A 12077-nucleotide genomic window follows, 5' to 3' on the forward strand; every position below is an offset into this window, starting at 1 on the left:
AGTTTCTGTGGTGTTCTCACTTTCCTGGCACAGATAGCACCTGAAGCATTAGGGAAATTGAGGAGGAGCTGCTCTCTGTCCTGCTTTGGTTGTGTGTCGTTGTTGCTAGACAAACACAAAATCTTGGACTGGGATACTGGCAGAATAAAAGCAATTTGTATTTGATCACATTTAAAGGAGGGACCTTGTAAAAACCCTGTTCATCCACTAGAGAGCATATAGGCAGTGCTTCTCCTTAGAGAAAATAAAAATGTCAAGCTCTTACACAAAATAATGCAACACAAAATGTTTACTGTAGTTCTACCATTTGCTGTCATGTAAATGAACAGAATATGTAAGATCTGGAAGAAGGTTTTGCAAATAATATAATGTTCATGTTCCAAAGCCTCTTATCTCCTTGTGAGTGTGTAATATCTTCTTGTTCTTAAGCGCTTTCCTATTCATCCCACGGAAATAGTAAATCATTGACAAAGTTCATGAGAAATCCAGGAGTGGACTTGAGAAGGTGCAGAACAGATCTTTGCAAGGGTGGTTCATGGCTTTTAGAGGACTGGTGTTTTGATTTGAGATGGTGTGGTTGGAAAGAAGCTCCTGAAAACAACCTGGTGTGAGTGCTTACTGCAGATGATCAGTGCAAGAAGCTGATGCTGAGAAGGTGATGTCCTTTGAAGTCTAATGATATTAATGTTGATTTGTAAATATTTCATTAGCTGTTACTCTTCTGTAGTGATTTTAGCCCCTGAGTTATGCAGCACAGTTTTTCTCCCTGATCTGATTTCAGTTTTTATCCTCTAAACTGCTTTGTTTGTACGTAATACATATATGTAACTTTAAATACAGACCTTAGGGTTTTGCATGCATTAAATGCATGGTGGTAGACCCTACTAATTAATTAAACTTCTTTCCCCCCTTCCCCCCCCCCCCCCCGGGGGTATCAAATTTACTTTTTCCTGAAGCAATAGTACTGTTTGTTAATCCAGTGCATGTTATAGGCAGTTTCTTCCAGTGGAATAACCTGCTGACTTTCTCTGTTGCCCTACTTAACATTATTCCAGTTACAGATCACTTCGCTTACTCTTGTAACCTGTCGTGAGAGCCGTGAGAGCTAGGCATGAAAAATAGCAGATACCAAGCAGGTAAATCTTGTGGCACATGCATTTTCCTCTTTTTGTGTTTTATTTTTTGAGTGGTAAAATCTTCCATAGCAGGTTTGGTACGTTCTTATAGATCAGCATGGTTTAGGTGCAACACAGGAGTAGATTCAGTCCATGGCCTTTCCTGTTTATATGGTAAAATGTTTTTTTTGTTTGTTTGTTTCCATGGACCACAAATCAGAGCAAATACTTTGGGTGGTATTTAGACTGTGACTGGATTTCTACTGAAAATAATGAATGGTCTGGTCAGAACTTTATTGATGTGGTTTGCCCTCAGCATCAAGCAAAACTTTGCCTTTTGCAAGTGATCAATTGATCCACTTACATTATAACCTGGAGTTAGGAGCAGAATTGTTTGTTAATATCTCTCACTGCAATAAAATGACTGCTAAAGTCCATTACTTTTCTGGGGGAAAAAAATGGGATGTATTTAATTTTAGCTGCTTCAGTAGTGTACTGGTGCATATATAAATCCCGATGAATTAAATCAAACAATTAGGATTGGAAATGAATAACACAAGGCATGTGCTCATTTCAGAGTTTTGCATTTTGTTTCTGATTGATTTTTCTAATATTTGCTAAGTGCATATATGCCAGTAAAAGCTCTGTATCTGCTGTATTCTTAAAATGTCATCGTGTTGACTTTGTGGGATATAGCTCTGTTATTTGACAACATGTTCTGATTAAATTTCACTTCTCGGAAGAACTGCACCGTTAAAACAGCTGATGTAGAATTTAAGTGTCTGTTCACTTTTCAAGTTTATTTGTTGTTTTTTTTCTGTTGTTGTTTGTTTTAAATTATACGTGATTCCTAGCACTGCACAGTCAGTTTACACTTCAGACAAGGATATTTTTCCCCTTTGAATGACAGCAAGCATTTTGTCTGTGTATATACAAGTGAAAATGTGAAGATATTTGCCCTATAGTTGTTTTGTTGTTGTTGCTTTAATTGATATTTGGATGATATAAAGCAAGCGTACAACAATAAAGTAGACCAGCTTTCCCAGCTGGATGTCATATTTTACAAAGTGTGTAACCAGAGAAACTGTGAATTATGTAAACTGCTAAATAGGATTCTGGGTGTAACATATTACCAGGCTGACTGGAAGATAGCGCAGATCACTTGCACTTTCTGAAACAGCGTTACTCTGGCTGTTTCTCAGAAGTGCTAAACTTTGCTACTGAGGGGAAAAAGAATACAGTGAGTGTCATACTTCTGCTTTCCTATGTGAAGAAGTGGGAAGTTCAGGAAGGCTGAAAGCAAGTGATATGGAGTACAACTGAGCAGCTGGTTGCCGTGTGTCTGTTCTGCTGCCTGCAGGTAGAGACGGGGTGAGTGGCCTGGGGCTGCTGGCAGGCTCAGGTGCTGTTGTCCCAGGCTGGTGAAATAAACACTTGGTGAGTCACTTTGGGGTGGTGGTTTTGCTTTATGTGCTTGTGACATCACCAAAGAATACAATTTCACTGAAACAGACATTTTAAATGCTATCCTTGATATGACATTTTTTGCTTTTTATGCTACGTCTGTGTCTCCTGCGGTGCTGGCGGTGCTGTTGGATCATGTGCAGCACGTTGTTGTTTATTGACCACTCTGAGTGTGTTAGGTGCTGTGTGAAGGAACTTAATACAGTAGCATTCATGTTCTGTCAGAAGATTGTATCCATTGGAGGGTGTGCATCTTGGTTTAGTTTTGGGAAGAAAGACTCTTGAAAGGATCAGATCTGGAGATAAGCTTTGCTCCTGTTGTAAATGTCTTGCCACACAGTGCATTAGGCTGTGCTTGCACAAAGCTCCCTGCTCAGAACAGATCTGTTGGATTCATAGTAGGTATGTGATTAGTGTTTGTGGAAGGTATGCATGTCAAAGAAACATTCGTATCCATATGTTTTAGGTGTTTTTTGCTAAGGTGAGACAAAACTGACTGCTAATGTGAGCTAGGCTTCCTAGTCAGAGGTATTTTATAATTCAAGGCTACTGCATGGGTGAAGGGCAGTCCCAGAAGACAGCATGTAGTGGGACAGGGTAGGTTAAAGTATGTTAAACTTCAGTTTTACCATGGATGTTTTTCCCTTCCAGAAGGCTTGATGTACCAAGCCCAGTGTCTCCACTTTGCAAAACCCCATGGCTTTCCTTCCCCATCACTGTTTCTCCTTGCTTCGTGGTTAGGACCCAGGCCTCAGTGAAGTGATTGTGAAGAGGCAGCAGAGCCAGTTCTGGGACAGATCTCTGTGCTGTCTCTGGCCCTGGAGGTGGGGGACAGGCTGGGGGATGACAGACAGGCTTCTCTGTCTGTAGGCAGTCCAATTTGCCTGACTCTTCATTAATTGGAGAGGACACAAGCTAGTTACGATACATTCATGATTCTTTCTGTCTCTTGGACTTTGGTTCTGTTACATTTTTTGAGTCTCTTTCAAAGTTGGTGATGCCAGGTGATGCAATGATGGCTCTCTGCTCATCAGACCTTTCCAGCATTTTCTTTCTAGGACATGGTTCTCTACACTACCATGTGTGTGGTAAGGAAGGTACAGAGAGAGACAGCCCTGCTCACACCTCAGAATCATAGGATCTTCGAGGCTGGAAAAGACCATTAAGATCATCTAATACAATGATCCACCTTGACCTCAGTGAGTGGCAAACCTCCTTTTCCCTATAAAGCAAGCCAAAGTTGCTTGCTCTTGCAACTAGCCAAAGGCACATTCGTTCAAAATCCCAGTGGAAGAACAGGAAAATAGCCGGAAAGACTTGATGCATATCTCCAGAAAATTTTAGATTTCAGCCCATTAGTATTTTCCTGGTGAAAACCTTGTACAAAGCATGTCTTATGAGCTTACAGAGAAGGCCTGTTAGGTACTGTACATTGGGCACTGCTCTTGCCCACAAACGTAAGGTTTGATGAGGAAAAAGGAGAGTGCTTTTGCAGTGGTGAGTCATGCGAGTCTCATACTGCTGCAGGCCATGACCTTTGCATGGGAAACTCCATTACAGCATGGAGATCAAGCACCCCATGGTGTGGGTGTTTGTAGCTGTGTAGGTATTCCAGTTTTAAGCTGTAAGGTCTGCATAGCTTGGCAAAAAAGACAAAAGAGCAGCTTCAGTTGGTGTTGGGAGGAGGTCTTCTTGCAGGCCCTCTGCAGAATTTTGCATCAAAATCCTGGGAACCTGAAATCTTGTCTTCTCTTATCCTTCCTAGAAATCCTTTGCATTTGTTAGAAACACAACTGTTTTCCTATTAATTCTGTTATCTTCATTTACAAGTCTATCATTTTCATTCCCATATGAACCTAAATCTTGTTTTAATGTATGGAAAAACAACATAATAGCACTTAGGCACTGTGACCAAGTACTTGAAAATCCAGAAAGTTTGAAATTAGCATTGGAACTTGTATTCTTCTCTCAGTATTCAGGAAACATGGAGTACTAGTCATTGCACACCAGGAATTGCTAGGCAATGGCAAGCCATCGGGCTTACCAACATTGTATTAAGAATACAATCAACCTGAATTTTCAGTTGCTTCCATGATTTTGAGCTGTTAGATTCAAAGCATAGTATGAATGTAAGTATTTCTGTCTAGGGCTCATCATTTAAAACTTTCATCAGTGTGAAAATGTGTTTTCACATATTCACTTCACTGTAACATTATGGGCCTTTATTTAAAGACAAAAAATAATAAAAGTGTGAGAGGTTGGTTTTTTTTGGCATCTTTTTTTCCAGAATTTGGTCTGCATCAAAATTCAGCCTTCTCAGCTTTTCCAGATTTTCTTTCCCAGTCATGTTCTGCAGTTCAGTAACAGCTTTCCAAATTAGTTAACCTTTTGCCCTATAAATATTCTTTGATGGAAATTTTTGTTGTTTGGCTTAGATTTCTGATTGTCAGCAAATGGAGGCTGATAATGAAACCCTGCTGCCAGCATGCAAGGGAGAGCATTAGAACCCCAACTGTACTGTGCACCGCTCCCGCGTGTACCTGCCCCTATCGTGTACCATTACACTCAGTTTATCCAATGTAATGTGATCTTCATACGAAGTCAAACCAAGCTGTCGTAAGACCTTTCTTTTCTAGCTGCCAGTTCAAGAAATAACTCAGATGCAAAGCTTGCAAAGTGGAGCCAGCGCTCAGTGTGGGCACTCTGGATTTGCGTGGGACGAAAGTGGATTATTTTTCTTTTTTGTCCTCCTACTCTTCAGACTCTTGTTTTCTGTTTGTCTTTACCTAATGTTAGCTATCTTGGTTATCTGAATACTGGAGGAAGGCAGCAGTGGCAGCCAGGCCTGCATGAGCATATCCTGTTGTCTGAGTATTTCTTCATTGGCATGTGAATGCTCTGGGACACTGCCTGCAGCATCTCAGGCTTTCTTTCGGGGAAATCACAGGGGAAAGTTCTGAATTTCCTTGAAGTTAATTATTGAAAAGCTAGGCAAGATATGCATGTTTTTCCATTGTAAATCCCACTTTCCTCTTCATGAACTCTGGCATAGAACAGGTCTTGTCATTAATCTTTGCGTTTTATCAAGCTTACAGTGAGTTAAGCAAAGAAAAATATTCATAGGCCTTATAGAGTACAGTAAATTGCACCACTGTACTGCTATGTTCAGGTCATTAAAAATAATTTCGTACCTGTAAAAGTCTTTAATTTGATTGGGAAAACCTAAGATTTCTGTGAAATGCATAAAAACCTAAAAAGATGCATATTTGTTTATCTCAAGATCCACAAACCATTAGCATACTTGTTTCATGTTTTAAAATTTTAACTCTGAAAACTTGACAGTTTTCTGTTTTTCTGTTTAAGTAGAAGGTGAGGATTCCTTGTCCTCCAACTGTTTTATGTTCTTTCATTTTTGATTTAGATTTGTAGTTAATGTTTTGGATGCATCAAAAGCATGACTTGCAGTCAGAAGGCAAGAGTCCTTGTCAGCGTTTTAGTAAGTAGAGGTCAGAACAGAACATGAGAACTTAACTTACATATTCATAATTGCATACATTATCCCAAAAGAAGGTCTCCTGTCCTACATTGTCCATTTACATGCTTAGTTAATAGCTTACTGGGCACTGTGAAGATGGCAGCTATTTTGGTTTCAGACGAGAGTGTAAGTGTAATCTTTTCTGTGTAATAAGGCACATGGGTTTAATGCCTAAAGAAGGGATACCGACATTATTTATCTTTTATCCTAGAAATACTCCACCTATGCACGTACACTTGCCATAGACACAAACAGTCCTCCAAACACAGGTGCCATTTTATATTATCATTTGAAAAGAGAAGAAAGAGTTGCAGAGAAGACAAAATTTCAGAGATGGAACAAAAAAACCTTGTCTGCATCCTAAAGGAAACTTTGGCTTTGCCATCCCTCTTCACTAGGATGGGGTTCAGCAAAATTGCTCTACCTTTGCCACTATTTTCCTGCAGAGGTGATGAGCCCCTGCATGCTGCAGCACTTGCAAGCATCCGAGCTGCACCAAACATGTTATCATCTACATAGAAGATGATATGCAGTAGCTCTGGGGGGAGGGAAATCAGTCCAAGAAGCAGCGTGTACTGTGAAACACAGGGCCTACGCCAGACTCCTGTGGCCCCAGGAGAGCAAACAAAATGGGTCAAATGCAAATTCATATGAAACAAGAGGCAAGCACTGAACCGGGAGTGAGTGGAAGCCTAAGGGAGAAGTGTGGTGGAGCCCATCAGGAGCTGTGTCCTTGGGATGTTGGGCATCTCAAAGCTGCTGTCCTGGTCTTGTGGCTCCTTCCCCCACCAAAGGGAGCTGTGAGGTTTATGAATGCCTTGAATTGCAGCCAGGTAATTACCTTCAGGAAGTTTTCATTTTGCTAAATGTAATCCAGAGAGAGAGAGAGAGAGAGAAAAAAGGGGGGAGAGGGGGAGAAGAAATTTAATAACATGATAAACAACCATTTCTATTTAGAAGCCTTATAAAGGAAGCTCTAAGTGTGATCTTCAGGGAAATATTTCATTTGTGTAAGTGTTAATCCTAGGAGGATACTTTCCCTTTGGAGGATATACACAATGTCCAAATAAGAGACCTGACACACTGCACTACCCAAAATTAGCTTTGAAGAGCATTGGCTTACTGTAACGGTGCTGCTTGCCAGATTATTGCCCATGTCTTTTGAAGAATCAAAAAATAACATCTCTGCTGAAGAGGCTGTTTCCTCAAGTTTACTTTCAGATTTATTTTTTTACTTCTAATATTAATTTATTTCCTGCATTCTGTTAAAAATGGTGTTTACAGGTCAGGGAGCATTAAAAAGGTTTCATTTGGAAAGCAAAGCAAAACAAACGCACACCACAAACAACAGCAAACACCTCTCTGCCTTTGTTGATTGCGTACTTTACCTAAGATTTACATTTTTCACATCTGCTGACTTGCCTTTAAAGTTTTGATCTTGCATGCTGAATTGGTACAGAAGGCATTCTCCTGATCTGGAGTTGGAGATGGTAACATTTCTGATTTTTTTTTTCTCTTTTTTTTTTTTTCCAGAAGAATACTAAAACAGTCTTTATTTTTATGATGCCACACTAGTGGCGAGTTTGACATTATCACATTAACTGCTACTGCTGATGTATAAATGCAACACTAATGTATTAGAATTAAAACACTGTATAATGACCTTCCCTTGGTTCAGCCATTAAAAATACATTAATATGCTTTCTTGCAAGTTGGACCTAATGCAATTTATTCATCAGTAACTGTTTTGTGGGTTTTTTTGTTGTTGTTGTTGTTTTATTTACAAATATCTGTTTATTTTCTGGAAAATTATTCTGACTTTGTCTTTTGCAAAATAAAAGCTATCAACATATCAGGCCCACTTACCTTTATTTTATTTAGAAAAGCAGTAGCCAGAATAAGGAAATGGAGTCTCCCTTGTTCTAGTGTGCATTCATTTGCTCTTGTTGGCCAGCTTTCTCCAGTGTTGTGTGGTTCAACATACCCATTTGTAAAATTAGTATATTACCCATCTCAGATGCAAATTGAGCCTTAATTAACAGATGTTTGTAACTGCTTTCACATCCTCCTAAGAATCCCACTACGTGAGTGCGAAGCAGTTGTTGCTGGGAGATGAGAACAACACTGAGGGAAAGGCTTTGCTGGAGGTGGGGAGAGGGTTTTCTGGTGTTTTTTGTTTGGTTGGTTGGTTGGTTGGTTGGTTTTTTTAGCTACTTTTGTACTTCTTTATAACTCCTTGTTTTGAAATGGGTGGGGCATAAGATAGCAAAGAAAACCAACCACAATTATCTTCCATATAATAGCTGTTACTTCACGTCTTCCCTGCTCCGCCTCCCATGCACCAAGGTTTTAAAGCCTTAAAAAGCAAGCTCAGAGTTGAACAAAAGGACTGCTGGTACAGCAATAGGCATGTCGCAGCATACTTGAAGATAGCAGCTGTCAGGACACAGGAGCTGAAAATGCAAACATGTATGCAGGCTATGGGGGAAAGCTTGGCCTTGGGTGTTTTGCTTTCACTTTGCTACTGGTAACCCTTTGTGTGCTGCAAATGACTTTTAAAGTTGGGGGAGCACAAAGTCAGGGAGTATTTCTGGAAATAGATAAAGCAACTGGTAATAGCTGTATGGATGTGAATAACAGTTGTGAAGTATGAGAAGCTCTGCATTTCGGCAGCTTGGTTGTTATCTGATCGTGAGCTTCCTCAGATGGGAGCTGCTGCCGACCCAATTTTAATCAGTTGCAATTTTGCCTTTACATCTAAATTATAATAACTTGGATTGAACAGGAAATGAAATGTCTGCTCAGAAGTGTTTCTGTAAAGCAGTAAATTTCTTGCTTTAGTTTCATGGAGCGTCTTCAGTCTGACACTCCTCATTTTACCCAGATGTTACAGGGGCTGTAACTCAAATGTATTTTACGTCAGTCCCCTGATTGTGAAGTTAAATGAAAAGTCCACAAACCATATAAGAATGTCTTCCCGAAGCCCTCTATCTTTAAAACATGCAAGTACAATTATTATACAGGAGTCTGGAGCTAGAGTGTAAACTTTTCTTCCACTGTCTCAAATCCACCTTCTTTTGGGAGCAACCACAACTCACCCTTGCTGATGGCTGGGCTGCTCAGTGGGAAGGAGTGAGAGGAGTTGGTGTATCAGTTACTGCAAATAAGCAGGCATATATTTGGCACATCTCAACACAGCCCAATATACCTCACGGCTGTGCTGAGTTTCGTTAGAAAGATGGGGCTTGATTTGTGGCTAAAATCTGATCTGCAACCCGAAATACCTCTCCTCAGCAAGCTGTTGCTCCCACACTTTCCACCTGTGTTAAATCCAAACAACTGTGTTAAAATGCAAACAACTGTCTCCAATGTTCAGCTAACATCTGTTTGCATGCTTGTTGTCTGATACAAAGGCTAATTATCACAGATCCTTCTTCAACGTTTTCTTCTGACTTCACCAATTGTCCACAGTCTTGATATCTGGGGCATAAATGCCAAGGCTGAAACGTGCATTCAATTAGAAGATGACTCTTGACTGACCTACATAACAGTTCATTCATGAGATAATGTGACCTGCAGTCATAGAGATAAAAGTCAGTTGATTGAGCTGGGCTGGCTGTGTATACTGCAAGCTCTCCAGTGATTGAGGAATCATCTAAAATTAGACTTACACTGTATGTTATCGAGAGCCTTTCAGATCTGAGTCTGTTTCGGTAATATTTCTTTTATGAGATGGGCGTATAATTTGTCACACTGTAATCTTTTAATGCTTAACTTCATTAGCGTGAAGTACTTGGGCATCAAATAAAATGAGCAATTAAGTGATTTATACTTAAGGTCTGCTCTCGGTTCAGGGCTTAGGTAGGCAGCCTCCCATGAAGAGGAGAGATCGAGCATTTACCAGTATTTACCACTTCCTTCCGAGAGCCACAAAATGGTGCTTTTGGTAGTTGACCCTCTTTGTGTGCTTATCCCAATTGGTGGCTGCCACAGCACAAGTTACTGTGCATATTTATACTAAAGGTTATTGATTGTCGTAAAATCTACAGGGCATTTTACCCAGTTTTTGCCTATTAAGTTTACGAAAGGGAGAGCTCGCTGCGGAAGTGAGTTCACCGGCAAGGAAATGGTTGGAGTGTAATGGTGAAGCGATGCTCTTGGTATTGCTAATAACCACAAAGGAAGCTCAGATAAAGGTTGTAGGTCTGACAGAAACCTTCCTGCGCACGCTCACAAAGTAAGACTGTTCAAGAGAGAGCACGGCTGTCTCTTCCAGACGCAAGGGACTGTAAGGTATTTCAATCCTTTTTTTATCCTATTCATTGTATTGTCTTAAGGATTAATTTACAGAATAATGCAAAATTATCTTTTGTCCTCCAGGGCATAAGTTCCTCTTTTTTTTTTTTTTTGCCCTGTAAGTGTGCGAGGAGAAGCCTGTGCTCTGTCACACGAGTCCCCAGTTCCTCTCAGATGAAGGCACTCCGGAGCTGACGGCGCATGTCACAAGGAGGAAGAGGGGACATTTTGTGTAGGAGACAGCTTGCTCTTACAGAGCTCTGTAAGCATAGATTTAAGGTTTTCTCTATTATCTCCAGTGGTTTTCTTACCACTGTGCACATTGCGTGCCATTTTCTTTCCATCTCGTCAGCGTTTTTAACTTCGTGCCAGTGCCATTCTGATCCTGTTTTGCAAAAGGTAAAACTAATCAAAAAGCACAGGAACTTGCTGTTGGTTCCTCCTTCAGGAGTGTCGGAGAGAGTGCTTTGTGAGTTTCTTTCTTTGTTTTCAGTGTTCTTTGCTTTGAACTGTTAACTAAAAATAACGAAGTGGTTACCTGAATGAGAGTAAAAATCGGTTTAATTTAAATTTTCACTTTCTACATCCTTCAGGGCTTTTGCTTGGCCCAGTCTTCTTTTGCTGAATACATGTAATTTAGCTTTGACTAGCAAAGGAACCATTGGGTAAGCTGGCAGAAGAAAGTGTGAGAGAAGCTTGTGTTTTTTGAGGCAGTTTTGGTGGTGTAGCCAGACCACTTGATGTAAGATGAGATCGAAAGTGCACAGAACCCAATTAGTGCCCATTTTCTGTTTTCTCTTGATTGGCTGCAGAGTCAGCGGTTTAATTAAGCAGAAATGGGGAAGTAGAGTTAATGTTCATTATAACTAAAACCAAAACAGCTGTTTACCTTGCCGAAGCCTTGTGAGCTACCATCAATAAATCTTACCCCGAGGAACACTCTCCCTGTAAAACATGCCTTTCCTGCTATCCTCTGATATCATTTTGCATACTCATTTTCACAACATTTCTTAATCAGATTAATTAACACATTAGGGTATAATTCTTATTGTCTACAGAAATTACTTCAATTAAAACTATTAACATATTATCATAATTGTTATATTATTACATCTCGCTTTGTTACTACTCAAAAACTACTCTAGCAAACCCAAATGCTTGCAATTAGCATAAAATTGTCATATCTGCACTTCTTATCTTAACTGAGGGAAAAGGTAATTGTAAACTTATTGAATAATCTGTATTTCTGTGCTGGAATTTCTGCAGTGAGAAGAAGAGGTGAGAGGGGCAGTGTCCATCCCACATGATGAGGCTAAAAAGATTTTGTCTTGATTGGGCCCTACCATTCCCACCAGCAGTGTGAGCTCTGTGCAGGGACATAGGAAGGCACACAGAGGAGCACAAGGCAGTGATGGGTATAAAACAGTGATATTTGTGCTGAAAATCAATATATCTTTCTGAAGGGGGTCAATTTTTGGAGTGGTTGTCTTGTGCGAGGAGTGAAAGCAAGAGGTGTAGCTAGCTTTAATGTTGAGCTTTGGTACATGCAGTGTTCTTACAGGCCAGATGAAATAGGCTATCTGTCTAAAAGCAAAAGCCTAATGTTAACGTAATTAAAATGTTAACATTTCAGTCAAAGAATTATTACCAGTCCAGATTTACCTCTG

The 12077-nt window shown here is 40.1% G+C and overlaps 1 protein-coding gene across 6 annotated transcripts in view; it reads left to right on the top strand.

Moving 5' to 3' along the window:
- The window catches only part of CELF2 (CUGBP Elav-like family member 2), a 364188-nt gene that overhangs the window by 159875 nt on the left and 192236 nt on the right, over positions 1 to 12077 (top strand). Inside the window, exon 1 of one of the 6 annotated variants that reach the window (XM_042815512.1) lies at positions 1910 to 2552. The exons of 3 other annotated variants lie outside the window; for them this stretch is intronic. The gene's annotated coding sequence lies outside the window, so the exon portion shown is untranslated. Of the gene's footprint in view, positions 1 to 1909; positions 2553 to 10307; positions 10408 to 10556; positions 10810 to 12077 lie in introns of those variants that run through there. 2 more of the 6 variants (XM_042815515.1, XM_042815510.1) reach the window with 2 other exon arrangements.

Source organism: Centrocercus urophasianus, unplaced genomic scaffold (assembly GCF_019232065.1).
Source record: "Centrocercus urophasianus isolate 14NV4802_14NV808 unplaced genomic scaffold, USGS_Curo_1.0 seq_15, whole genome shotgun sequence".
In the NCBI taxonomy this organism is placed as follows: domain Eukaryota; kingdom Metazoa; phylum Chordata; class Aves; order Galliformes; family Phasianidae; genus Centrocercus; species Centrocercus urophasianus.